At 32.3% G+C, this 15,155-nt stretch overlaps 1 protein-coding gene across 3 annotated transcripts in view; it reads right to left on the minus strand.

Moving 5' to 3' along the window:
• Positions 1 to 13,883, minus strand: part of LOC142327779 (low-density lipoprotein receptor-like) — a 31,393-nt gene extending 17,510 nt beyond the window's left edge. For 2 of the 3 annotated variants that reach the window (XR_012757089.1, XM_075371105.1), the window contains exon 1: positions 3,233 to 3,369. The gene's annotated coding sequence lies outside the window, so the exon portion shown is untranslated. Of the gene's footprint in view, positions 1 to 3,232; positions 3,370 to 13,720 lie in introns of those variants that run through there. The other variant, XM_075371107.1, reaches the window with a different exon arrangement.
• Between the last annotated feature and the right edge of the window lie 1,272 nt (positions 13,884 to 15,155).

Genomic DNA, 15,155 nt, shown 5'->3' on the forward strand with positions numbered 1-15,155 from the left:
GTAAACACTAATATCATAAGTGTGTAGTCCACTGGAACTTGAAGATGTTGAAGCTTCCAGAACCAGAACAATACACTTATCACTTCTAAATGATTCAGCGAGCATGTTAACATTATTGAGTGATGTCAATGTACATTCAATACCAGCCAAGTTTACACAAGAGGGTGTGAAACTAGTTTTGAGAAGAATGTTTGCGACAGCATCGACATGTTGCGTCAGCGAAGAAATATTTGGCAATGTGAAATTTTCACTAACATTACAAGAATCACTACTGGCATGCCACTTTTCCTAAAAAATTGTAAAATTGAACTTTGAGGTCACTTAAATATATTAAAGAACACGGAACGATAATGTGAAGTTTCTATTTAAAAATATGAAGTGTGAAATGCACAAAATGTTAAACAAACATTCCACAACAAAATTTGAACTCAAACTAATGAGTGAATACCATTTGACAATGCACAATATTTCATATATGCACTGCTGCCACTGCAGAGCTGTCCTAACAATATGTTTTACAAGTAAGTTTATATGGTGTCAGCCTAATTTTAATACAAGGTTGGTATTATAATCATACCTTCTTATTAATCTTCCCTCTCTTTGATGATCTTCCCTCTCTTTCAGTAGACCAGGAGGGGTATACGCTTTGACACCAACCATGCCAGTGACAGCACTGCCGCCTTTTCAGAATGCTGAATGACGGCTACTGTGTCATATGTTAAGTGATGTACTGTATGTGACGCAGCTCCAAGTACAGGGATTACATTATTGAAGAAGGAATGGGATCTTATGTTAATAGATTTTGTTACTCTGACAGTGAGAAATTAGAGGAGAGAATGCGATGGATTTTTAAAAAGATATCCAATATTAAAAAATTAATATTTTAAAAATATTTAATTTTAAATATATTTAAAATTTATATTTTAAATATTTTTAAAAAGATTCCAATATATATGTGTAAGTTTATAGTATTTTTATTTTATATAGGCATAATATTGAAAAGTACTTGAACCTTCAAGGGGGCGGGTTCAAACCTGGTAACTCCCCCTTGTGTATTCCACTGACTGGGGCTGATCATGGGAGACTAAGCGCATATAGCTTCATACTCCCGGAATGATTCCCCTTTAGTTCATCCCTTGAAGTCCTTTTGGTGCTATCGTCTTTTAGCCTAACAGGAATACATCTTCCAGAAACCCTAATGTTTGGAGGAAGCAATGCACTCTCCCTTCTGGAGGGAGTCACATGTGCTGGCTGATTACAACTGTTCCATTTACCGAACTACAACAACTAAAATATTAAAGAGTGCTAACAATGGCATCCAGATTCAATTAAAATTAATATTGGCGAATTGGATTTAAAATTCAACATAGAAATCAGAATGATTTCTATTGTACAAGACTCCATCCAATCAAGACTGATTGATTTGTATGCTATATCGTTAGCATCCAGATACCTTGTACATTTTTCTTGATTGGGCCTATAAGAAGCATCATCCCTTGTTCATGTAGCTTTTTACATCTATGAGTCACCAGATAAAAATTTAAGAATTTATTATTAATTAGAACCCAAGAAAATAATGTTGGTTGGATACAAAAACAATGAATCATTAGTGTTTAGATACACCTGATTCAACCAAGCCTCAAACTCCTACTAGAGAAGGATAGTCACGTAGCTCTATTTTCTTCTCTTCTATTTTAATGACAACATTAGCTTGTTATCTAATTTGTAGCTATCTTTGGCATTCTTAGCAGTCAGTAGCCTTACTTTAATAGTGAAAATAAAAATGTATAAAAACCAAATTTATTCTTATTTTAAATTAACCAATGTAAAGCAAGTTACATATTTTTTTTTTTTCATGAAAATATTGTAGCGTGTTTATGGTTCATCAAGGATAGAGTAACAATGTAAATTTTTTTGCAAATACAATTTATTATCCAAAAGACAAATAAATAATAATAAATAAATACCAAAATAAAGTCAAATTTACTAAAAATGTTATAATGACTGCTAGAAGCTAATATTGCATTAACAACTAGAAAACAATAGAAAAGTCTAAAGTTCATACCATTCACTTTCAGCAACCATTATTACTTTTACCCTTAATAAAAAAACTACCCTATATGAATGAATATAATACTGTCATTTTCATTTCTGTTACTAATAACACAATGAACAACTCCTGTGCACATTGGAATACTGTCAGTGTTATCACAACTGCACCGAATGTGGCCTCACAGTACTACTGATTCTATCTGCTGATCCCTGGCAGTATTTATATTCCCTGGCCTACAAAATCAGTACCTGACTCGTCCCTTTAATTGTTGTAGTGTAATAATTTTCATTGTCCGTGCCCTTACATTTTTCTATAAATTCTTTTCCCGATCTGGTAATTCTTCTGGTCGAACAAAAGCTTTTGGTGATGCCATTGTCTGTATTACAAGGAAAAAATTGTTAAATGGACCTGCTATTCTAAGAAAAGAATCCCTTTTAGTTCCTTCTAGATTTTTCTTTTTCAATATTATTAATAGTACAATTTTTATTACCTTAGGTTAACAACACAGTGTACTGAGGTGGTGAAATGGATTAACTTGTCTTCCTTCCAGGAGGTAGAATGTTTGAGACTTGGCTGGACCAGTTATATTTTAACACTAATGACTTGTCAATACTGTCTTTTAGTGTACATCTGTTGCCAGATGTTAATTAACACACCTTTGCTTGGTGATCCATAAATATAACAAGTAAAATAATATTTATGACACAACCAAGGGATCCAGCTGCCTGTGAGCTTTGTATCAACAATGCAACATTAGATATTTAGAAAATTCCAGAATATCAGGCAAATAAATCAACCATTCAATAGAAGAATTTCAATTATTGTACTCAAATGCAATAAGACCATCTATGGTAAGAAACATGTACAAGAGATTTTTATCCAAATTGATCCATTGGTTCCTAGAACTAAGAACCAAAAATTTATTATTATGCATGAATAATTGTTTTTTTTTTTTTTAATTTAATTGAAAAGATTTAGGGATGACAAAACTGCATAAACCATGCAAAATGTCAATACCAGAAATGTTTATGATTATATTACTCTTTCCTTTAAACAAAGCATGAAAAAGTTATATGGAAAATGTTACAACCTGAAGTAAACAAAATTAATTGAAGATGACAAATAAAAATAGTAACAATTTATAAACATCAATCTCAAAAATGAATAAAATATACTTACAACTGGTCTGATAGGTACACTAGTTGATTTTGGATCCAGATTTATAGCACGTATTTCAGTTCTAGTGGTGAATAACAAATATTCATCAACATTTTCACATTTATGTCCAACATTATTTACTAACTGTCCGATAGCGCAATCACATTTGAATTGGAATGTACTTAATGAATAATCAGGTGGGAATGAAAAGCAGAGTTGATCACAACCTCCATTACCTATACAAAAATGAATAGTTATGTTAAAAGTTAGATCATTTAATTATTATTTTTTGAGAGTTAAAACCTGTGAGTAAAGAGAGTGGTGTTTCATTCTTCCAAAATAGAACTTAAATGAATATGAAATTCAGGATGAATGGTATTTATTACAGCATGATTAATTTTTGGAACGTTTAAAAGAATTTCTTTTAAAATAAATCTATTTTATACAGAATTCCCACAAAGAAATGGAGAAACTTAAGGACATGTTCTACTGGTGAAACTAATGAAAAAAGTTCATATAAACATAGGTTTGGAAATGCTTTGTTTTCAAGTTATGGCTAGCAAAAAATTTCACCCGGATTTCAACTCTTCTAATAAAGGTCCTACTGTAATTTCTGGAATCCAAATTAAGGAAAAATGTTGGTGGTTTTATATCTAATTTAAACTGGGAAATAGGATACAATACTTCCCAGAACTGTAACTTCAAGTGAAAAAGTTTTCTGTCTATTTCCAAAGACAATTTAGTCTAACCACACTGACATGAAAATAAATATTCGCTGTTTTTACAATATTTTTATAAAATATGATTTTATCAGACGTTCAAAATTTACAGATTCTGGCTTTTTCTGTGGGTGACCTCAAACAATGAGTATGCATTTACAACACATATTCCAATTATCATATCGAAGGCTACCTTTCTGTACAATTAACTGAGCAGCACAGATAATGAGAAAATTCTGCCATTTGAAAATTACTGAAATTTGAAATTTCTGCTTTGAAAATTTTCAAAATTCTGAATTAAAATTTTTGCTTCATTAAAATTTGAGCAACAACTTCTATCGCTGGACCCATAATTTTCTTATACATCAAACTTTTGAGGATATTAATATTTGAAAATCCTGCCCCTTTGTTGTAAATAACAAATATATAACAAATTCAGGTTCACGGTTTTTCATACTACCACCACACTTAATTACATCAAATATTTCTTCTCCATGCTTTGTAGATGGTACTGGAAGGTTTGTTGTACGACCTTTTTTGCAGCCTTCCATTTCAAGGCTACCACATGTGTTCAAATTTACAGTGCAAATACTTCGGTAATATCTGTACAACATAACTACCCTATTACTTCTCAGATTCCTGCAGTGTGTACATTCCTTAATTTTTCTGCCTGACCTACGCTATTATACTGGTTGTCTGCTGCTAATGTGTGACCAAAATTTAAATATGGTTCTATGAGTTTCTTAAATGTCTCCTTTCATAAGTGTCTCCTTACAAGCATATATATAATAGCTCAATGTATAGAAATTTTTGGCACATTTTATATATTTTAATTGAATTGACAAAAAATTATGCGTCTAAATTGTACGATGATGAATTTTGCAGTCTGTTTCCAGTTTTGTCATTTGTAGAACCCATCATTAGTGGAAGATAATTCACATGGGTCATTTTTTGTTCCAATAGTTTCTTAATTTGGTTACTGTGTGAAGGCCTATGAACAAAAAATTTCCTGTGGTATCAGCCAAATTTTAACACGAGCAAAAAAAAAATATCATAACTATAATACCACATAACTGAATTAAGTTATTTTATATAAGTTATAAAATTCATCAAGGATAATTTGTAATTTATTTCAACTTCATAAAGAAGGTAAAACTACATATATAATCTTTGTAGGAAAATTTCCCGGGTTAAGCAGCCTAACTGGTCCCTTGGATTACTTACTTTCATTTCATCATAACAAAGCCATTATTCAACCATATGGTCTAACGGGCTGAATAAGACTCAAAACCTACTGAACTAATTCACAGTTGAGGGATACAAATATCCTCAAAACCGCTACTGAATACTTCACTACTTAAAACACACACAAACTTAAAATTAACAAGAGTTGTTCTGTCATTAGTTTTGAATTATTTATTGACTCTGACATACATGTCTGGCTTACAATGAAATGACATTCAACTTGTGTATCAAATATACAGATGAACTAACTAGTATTATTTGTTCCACGAACAATGAAACAAATCTAAGAGGTGTAAGTTAATCGTGACCGATTATTTCGGAATACATACTCAGAAACTTTCAGTTTACCACTGAAATGTTAGGTTATGCACAATTTTTATTTATTTTTCATTAAAAAGACTCATTTCATTTGGGCTCTGAGTTTAATGAAGCAAATATCCTCAAGAGATTAGGATTAACTAGATTATGAAAAGTAAAATGCCTCATACTCATTACTGCAGCAGGCAGAAGAAAATGTTCATAGTTTGTCATGACGTTCACTGGTTTGTCTTTGATTGAACAGAGATGAAGATATTCTGTTTCGATCCTAAAGATGTGAAACCAACTAACTAGATAGTTTGCTTAGAGCAATGTTTAATTCTTGTTTGTAAATATTGCCTAAGCGAATTTACTATTTGATTTGGCCTAGCTGTTTCATTTAAAATTTTGTGCAAAAATTGTGGTACACAAACTGTTTTGTAATTTTGAGAGTAAAAATATTATAAAACTAGTGTTACAATTAGCATATACCCTGCATATTAATAGAAGAGTAGTAGCTCTGCAAGTAGAATGTTGTATGATTGGTTTAGCACCTCCTGAAATTATGGGTCCAGCCATAGAAAGTGTTTCTCAAATTTGAATGAAGCAGGCTGCTGCTGAAGCTATTGAAGAAGGTGGATACAATGAAATTTCTACTGCATTTGATGGAAAACAGGAGGTCATACTCAGTTTTTGTAGTGATATATTGAAAATGTTGTTGGGAGTCTGTCTATATATAAACTGTATATCTTGGGACTACATCCCCACGTCTCCGGGTGGGGACTACTAAGGAAGGGGTCACCAGAAAATTAAAAAATAACATTCTAGGAGTCGGAGCGTAGAATGTTAGAAGTTTGAAAAAGGTTGGTAGGCTAGAAAATTTAAAAAGGGAAATGGATAGGATAAATGTGGATGTAGTAGGAATTAGTGAGATTCGGTGGGAAGAGAAAGGCGACTTTTGGCCAGGTGATTTCAGAATAATTAACTCAGCTTCAAATAATGGGAAGGCAGGAGTAGGTTTCATAATGAACAAGAAGATAGGGAAGAGAGTAGAGTATTTCAAAACGCATTGCGATAGAATCATTGTAATAAGGATAAAATCAAAACCTAAGCCAACAACGATTGTTAACGTCTATATGCCTACAAGCACCCATGATGATGATGAGGTAGTGAGTATACGAAGAGATTGATGAAGCAATTAAACACGTAAAAGGAGATGAAAATTTAATAATAGTTGGAGACTGGAATGCAAGCATTGGAAAAGGCAAAAAAGGAAATATAGTGGGTGAATACGGGCTGGGCAAAAGTAATAAAAGAGGGGACAGACTTATAGAGTTTTGCACGAAGTATAATTTAGTAATTGCCAACACCCAATTTAAAAATCATAATAGAAGAATATACACATGGAAAAAGCCAGGCGATACTGCAAGGTATCAGATAGATTATATCATGGTTAAGCAAATATTTAGAAATCAACTTGTTGACTGCAAGACTTACCCTGGAGCAGACATTGATAGCGACCATAATTTGGTGATAATGAAATGTAGATTGGGGTTTAAAAGCCTGAAGAAAAGGTGTCAGATGAATCGGTGGAATTTAGAGAAGCTTGAGGAAGAGGAGGTAAACAAGATATTTGAGGAGGACTTCGCAAGAGGTCTGAGTAAAAAAAGATAAGATAGAAAATGTAGAAGAAGAATGGGAGAATGTTAAAAAGGAAATTCTTAAATCAGCAGAAGCGAACTTAGGCAGAACAAAGAGAACTGGTAGAAAACCTTGGATTTCAGACGATATATTGCAGCTGATGGATGAACGTACAAAATATAAGAATGCTAGTGATGAAGAAAGTAAAAGGAACTATCGACAATTAAGAAATGCTATAAACAGCAAGTGCAAACTAGCGAAAGAAGAATGGATTAAAGAAAAGCGTTCAGAAATGGAAAGAGAAATGAACATTGGTAAAATAGACGGAGCATACAGGAAAGGTAAGGAAAATTTTGGGATACATAAATTAAAATCTAATAATGTGTTAAACAAAGATGGTACACCAATATATAATACGAAAGATAAAGTCGATAGATGGGTGGAATATATTGAAGAGTTATACGGAGGAAATGAATTAGAAAATGGTGTTATAGAGGAAGAAGAGGAAGTTGAGGAGGATGAAATGGGAGAAACAATACTAAGATCTGAATTTAAGAGAGCATTAAAAGATTTAAAGGGCAGAAACGCTCCTGGAATAGACGGAATACCTGTAGAATTACTTCGCAGTGCAGGTGAGGAAGCGATTGATAGATTATACAAACTGGTGTGTAATATTTATGAAAAAGGTGAAGTTCCATCAGACTTCAAAAAAAGTGTTATAGTCATGATACCAAAGAAAGCAGGGGCACAGATAAATGTGAAGAATACAGAACAATTAGTTTAGTTAGTCATGCATCAAAAATCTTAACTAGAATTCTATACAGAAGAATTGAGAGGAGAGTGGAAGAAGTGTTAGGAGAAGACCAATTTGGTTTCAGGAAAAGTATAGGGTAAAGGGAAGCAATTTTAGGCCTCAGATTAATAGTATAAGGAATATTAAAGAAAAACAAACCAACATACTTGGCGTTTATAGACCTAGAAAAGGCATCCGATAACGTAGACTGGAATAAAATGTTCAGCATTTTAAAAATATTGCTAACATGTACAGGAACCAAACAGCAACAGTAATAATTGAAGACCATAAGAAAGAAGCTGTAATAAGAAAGGGAGTCTGACAAGGATGTTCCCTATCCCCATTACTTTTTAATCTTTACATGGAACTAGCAGTTAATGACGTTAAAGAACAATTTAGATTCGGAGTAACAGTACAAGGTGAAAAGATAAAGATGCTACGATTTGCTGATGATATAGTAATTCTAGCCGAGAGTAAAAAGGATTTAGAAGAAACAATGAATGGCATAGATGAAGTCCTATGCAAGAACTATCGCATGAAAATAAACAAGAACAAAGCAAAAGTAATGAAATGTATTAGAAATAACACAGATGGACCACTGAATGTGAAAATAGGAGGAGAAAAGATTATGAAGGTAGAAGAATTTTGTTATTTGGGAAGTAGAATTACTAAAGATGGACGAAGCAGGAACGATATAAAATGCCGAATAGCACAAGCGAAACGAGCCTTCAGTCAGAAATATAATTTGTTTACATCAAAAATTTATTTAAATGTCAGGAAAAAAAATGTTGGAAGTATATGTTTGGAGTGTTGCTTTATATGGAAGTGAAGCTTGGACAATCGGAGTATCTGAGAAGAGAAGATTAGAAGCTTTTGAAATGCGGTGCTATAGGAGAATTTTAAAAATCAGATGGGTGGATAAAGTGACAAATGAAGAGGTATTGCGGCAAATAGATGAAGAAAGAAGCATTTGGAAAAAATATAGTTAAAAGAAGAGAAAGAGTTATAGGCCACATACTAAGGCATCCTGGAATAGTCGCTATAACAGTGGAAGGACAGGTAGAAGGAAAAAATTGTTTAGGCAGGCCATGTTTGGAATATGTAAAACAAATTAAATAAAATAAAATAAGTAAAACAAATTGTTAGGGATGTAGGATGTAAGGGGTATACTGAGATTCCACTAGATAGGGAATGTTGGAGAGCTGCATCAAACCAGTCAAATGACTGAAGACAAAAAAAAACTTGGGACTGAAAAAATAGATCAACTGCGAATTGCACTTCGGTGTATGCGGTGTGCATTAGACTACTCTCTAGTGAAAGAAACTATAAAAGGAAATGTAAAAAGAGACCTTTTTAATGAAGTGTTAGTAGACCTGAGTATGATGAAGGTCTTCATTTGAATTGTAAATTTAAAAAATGATATCATGCTTCACTCAAATCAGTAACAGTTTTTTCAAATTACTGTAAATTTGCATTACCGTAAATTTAAGGTATCTTTTTCTCAAACTATTCCAGTTAAACTGGATGAAATTTGTCACATAGCTCTTCCTGATCTATGTGTTAAGACTTTCATAAAAAATCAGTAATAAATGTACCTTTTAAAAAACTTTCATGTTAAATATATCAAACTCAAAGACCAATTAGCACTACCTTGTAGAAAAAGGCTGCTGAATCAACATTTTGTTTATTCAAAAGTTCTACCTAGTAAATGGAACTGAAAAATCACTAAATTGTTATGCTAAATAAGTGACCTGTTAACTTGTTAAATATTTCATATTTAAAAAATATCAATAAGTAATATTAAATAATCATAAAGCATATGATGTTTTAGCAAAATTCTTCATCAGGCCTAGTTTTATGAGTAGAGGTGGTAAAAACATTTTTTGGCCAGTGTAACATTTTGTAAAGCCACTTTGGTGACCCGAGAATAAATCCCTTTTTTGACATAGTATTTGTTGAAACGTGCAAATTCCTGGGTTCACAACTCACAAATTAGGTCGCCTCAGTTCTGCTTGAGTAATGTTGAGGGTCAGTATTTGATTCTTCTGTAATGTAATTTCATTTTGTCATTTAGAACGTCATTTATTTATTTCACATCTGGTTCAATATGAAATGACATTCGTCTTAGGTATCAAATACAGGTCCAACAACTTATTTCTTAATTGTTCCGTAAATGATGAAAAAAATTTAAGTGGTTGTAATTTAAAAATGTTACACGATGGGTTCTATCATCAGGTTAGCGGATTTGAGGGTCATCTGTACCCTCACCTATACTTATGGATAAAGTATTACTTACTATTTTATACTATCTTGACCCAAATTGGGAATTTTTTCAAAATACTATCAAGTATTGTTTATGCTAGGTCATGTTGTTCAAAAGAAAAGGGTTTATATTTTATATTACATTAGGGTTAATGTTTACAGAGATAACAATAAACATGGCCGCCATTTTGTAATTTGCGAAGGTATTTAGAATCCTAATTTTTAAAAAGTTTTAACAAGACGTTTTCAAAATATTAATGTGATTTAACTAAATTGCAGACAGTGCTAGTCCGACACTCTCCTATTTATGGTGGATATGTAAATGGTATTTCTTAGAGTCATCGACAGTGAGAATGAAGGCGAAATTGCAACGTTTCTGCCACTTTTCCTAAGTATATATTTTGTTTAATTTTGCAAGTAGAATCTGAAAAATTATAGCCACCCCCAAAACACGAAGTATTTAGTGCAAATACATGATTCATTAAAAATTGCAGGTAGTAAAATAAGGCTTTGTTAAAACTCATCCAGACCTTTAGTATGTTAATTTCTATATTTATTATTTTATGCTTTCGCCCCATAAGCATGAAGCTTATATGTGGGATATGAAAATGGTATGTAACAGCGAATAAAAATTGACATGCCTAACCGGAATTCAAACCTTGGACCTACAACGTCTGAAATAATACCTATCATAAACTGATAGTCAAAAAGAATATCTGAGAGATAATATCAAGAACCAAATGAAAAACCAACAATCAAGTATAGAATCAATAAGGTCAGACCTTTCACAGAAACTAATATGGCCAGTATACGAAAAGAAGTCCTCAATATAGAAAAATTACACTACAACATAGTACCATGACCAGAAATCGTATGACAGACTCCTACCTACATTAAGACAAGGGGAGGAGGTATGGTGACTGGAATTGTAACAAGATGGACAGGGGTTGGGATGTAAATCTGTTTTATGATTTCTAGTTATTATCTCACTGCCAGAGTCAATTTTCTAATCATTCAGGAAACAATTTCACCAACTGTCTCCAAATAATGCAGTGCTGCAGGTAACCTTATTCCTATTGTCCTCTTATCCAGAAAAAAAATTAATTAAACGCTACAAATGAAGAAAAGAAATGATCAACCCACAAAGGTATTTCCTTACAAGGTCTGGATATTTTATCGTCTTAGCCAGGACTGTTTGTCATCTTCCCTTACAGGAATCCTAACAGTAAAAATGTTTTAACTTATTCCCACTATTCCTTCATTGCAGAACTTAAACAGAATCAAAATGGATTAAGTTAAATTTACTCTTTTACACATATGTTTTTCAAGATCAATTACATTTCTTCAGTCGATCAAAACCACTTTAGTAAAGTTTAGAAAAAGTTAACATATAATATTCACTATTTCTACAAGGGGTATCTGATGTAGAGTTGTTGACACTGCTAACAGAACTTTCGAGGGGATAGAGTACTGTGACTGGACACCATAGGTAGCAAGAAGTTTGAAACCATCCATCTATAATCCCTCAAAAATGAGCTTTCTAAACGTTGATAAATAATATTATTTACCACCAACCATACAGTCGATCAAACAAATAGTTTTATTTATTTCCTTAAGCTTACAGAATGTCTTTATACTACAGCTACAAATGAGAGAATTTGAATATGAAAAATTCCAATTCTGACCAAGATAAAATTTCAAGAATTTTTTTCCTATTCCAAAATTGATTTTTAACACTAGCCCTCTGATTTTGAAAAAAAGCAAAAGTTTACTTTTGATACCTTCCTTATGTCATTCCACTTTTGAAATTTTACTTAACAAAAGAATATTTAATTCTAATTTAGTAAAGTTGAGTTTGTTTAGCTTAGGTTTTCCATCTCAACCCACTGGGTTGGTCTAATGGTGAACGTGTCTTCCCAAATCAGCTGATTTGGCAATTCCACAGTTCCAGCGATCAAGTCCTAGTAAAGGCAGTTACTTTTATAGGGATTTGAATACTAGACCGTGGATAGCAGTGTTGGTGGTCCAAAGTTAGGGTCTAATGGGTACAACATTAGGTATTTCTTCAGAGGATGAGATAAATGATTTGTAGCGTGTGTGAAAATGCCATACCTGACCAGGACGGACCTCTGTACAAAAGGTCAAAACGCTACCACTTTTGGTGGTAGGGTTTCAACTAACCACACATCTCAGGAATCGTAGAACTGAGACTGCATAAAATTACATTTCATTTACACTCATACATACATCATCTGAAGTAATACTTGAAAGGTAATTCCCAGATGCGACAAAATTTCAAGAATTATTTTCCTATTTTCCATAATTATGCGCGACAGTGTGAGCAATAACTTTCAGGTTAATTGAATATTCCCCAGGGCCCAGTTATTAAGAACCTATTCTATTTATAATTTGTTAATGACCTATTTCACATAAATTTTATGGTAAGAGAAAGCTAATATTTATTGCAGATGTTAAGAATATTGATAGGTTGTAGATTGATCTGGAATGCGTTAAAAATCAAATATCTAATTTCTTCTTTATAATATGCTTCCAGGTTATTAGCTCCATTAACATACCAGTGTTGACTGTGCTCTTATACAACTACAATGCCAGTTTCAGTAATATCTTGGGTAAATTCTATTAAATACTAAGGGTTGATGGTAGATGAGGGTTGATGGTTGATAGTAGTTTATAAGAAATATTTGTTTACATATATTAAGAAATATTTTTTCTATGGATGTTTGACAAATCATTTCTCTAATTCATTCAAAATTAAACTATGGGTTGGATTGCATTGCTACAGATCAACATTTTGGCTCTCTTGATTTGATTATAATTTTACAAAATGCTAGTGTACTGGTAATGTGTGGTGCAAGTAGGTAAACATTCTTTCCCTTTATTTTCGGTAAATATCTGTATTTTGCATTGGATTTCTTTGTTTATAAGATCTTCTAACCTTTTTCAATGAAGTGGTAAAAACAGGGTGGTGATAGCTAAAGGGGAACGCTATTATATAACTAGGCAGACATTTGCAGTAAATGTTACTCTTCCAAGGCCTTATTGTGCACCGTTTCAAAAATCTTTAACACCTAAGTTCTTTAACTCCCTGCTAAGTAGTGTAAGAAGTACCTGTAATTTTAATTTAAATTTAACTTAAAAAGAATGGATTTCCTACTTTAGAGATGGAAGCACTGTATTCAATGGTGATTTAGTTTAAATGATAGAGTAGTCAATATTAAATATTATGATAATATACATGATTGGTGTAAATATTGTGTTCTGTAGGTATCTGTGTGGGGAGAGTACTGGAAGAGATAACTGAAGAAATCTGGGTGTGTAAGAAGATAGTTTTTATTCTTTTTTTCTCTAAATACAATGTGATAACCCTACTTACGATCAAGCTTTTGGTTTGTAGGTAAAATATTCTTATATACAACTACAGTAATATCAAAAACAGTGGGTTAAACTTATCGACATATTAATATGATTAAATGTGTGTATGTTAAATTAGAAAAACATTGTTTGAAATTTGGCATAACCTACAAATGTTACCTGAACTTAAAAATAAACCAGCACTTCCTTCTATATTAGCACGTGCTTTTTTCATATCTTCCTGGACGAGTTGCAGTTTTTAAACTAAATATTTGGTGTTTGAGGACTTTTTGTAGTTAACAAAATAAGCAAAATAACAAACGAACGATAAAGTCAAACTATCACTAAACATTCACATCCAGTGCTCACTTGAAGCTGCAATAATAATTCTAGCTGCAAATTCAAAAAATGAAATATTAATTCTTTTTAACGTAAAATAGCTCTCTGGAAGTCAGTATTAGAAATTATAAAAATATTGTATATTATTCAGAGATAATACTAAAATACGCGCAAGATAATCTTTCGGAGGAATAAAAATCAGTAACTGTGATACCAAAGCTGTAATTTAGGTATTATCTGAAAAAAACATTATACTTGAATTTGGAATAAAAAATTAAATTAAAATTAAAATAAGTTACTAAACTTGCCACCACTAAACATACCATTAAACTACTATCAATTACGAAGCATAAGATAAATTTGGAAAGATACATTGGCAATACCTAACGGTGGTTAAAAATAAATTATTCAAAAATAAACTTCCTCTGAATTATTTGCAGTACCAAAAATATTAAATAAAACGATTGTTCAAAAAAAACAGCTAACAATTCTTTAATATAGGTTAATTAAAGAGCGTGTGAATGATAATTTTGTATATAGTATAATTTTTTGAAACGTGTGTGTATATATATAACCCATGACTCCTGGTAAAATGATTCCAACTTGGGGTCATACATCTAAATTGGTTCAATTTTTCAGCTGCTACTGTGGAACAAACATACATGGATCCTATATAAATTACACTCCTTTTTCAGTAGTGTAAAAATTGAGATACACCAATCAATATTCATTGTTCTTTCTCAAAACGGACTTTTTACTTTCAGAAATATATCATCTAGTAGAGGGAGATTCTAATCCTTTATTGATCCATTAAGTCTTTTTTTCTTATTCCTGTTTAGCATCTGGGAATCACCGTTCAGATATTACTTCCTAGGATGATATATATTAACCCACTGTGTTGGTCTAGTGGTTAACGCGTCTTCCCAAATCAGCTGATTTGGAAGTCGAGAGTTACAGCATTCAAGTCCTAGTAAAGCCAGTTATTTTTACATGGATTTGAATACTAGATCGTGGATACCGGTGTTCTTTGGTGGTTGGGTTTCAATTAACCACACATCTCACGAATGGTCGAACTGAGATTGTACAAGACTACACTTCATTTATACTCATACATATCATCCTCTGAAAAATTATCTAAACGGTAGTTACCGGAGGCTAAACAGAAAAAAAAAAGAAGAGGATGATATATATTAGTGTAGTCTTGTATGGTCTCAGTTCAACCATTTCAAAGCTGTGTGGTTAATTGAAACCCAACCACCAAAGAACACTGGTATCC

This window comes from Lycorma delicatula, chromosome 7 (genome assembly GCF_047948215.1).
Source record: "Lycorma delicatula isolate Av1 chromosome 7, ASM4794821v1, whole genome shotgun sequence".
Taxonomy (NCBI): Eukaryota; Metazoa; Arthropoda; class Insecta; order Hemiptera; family Fulgoridae; genus Lycorma; species Lycorma delicatula.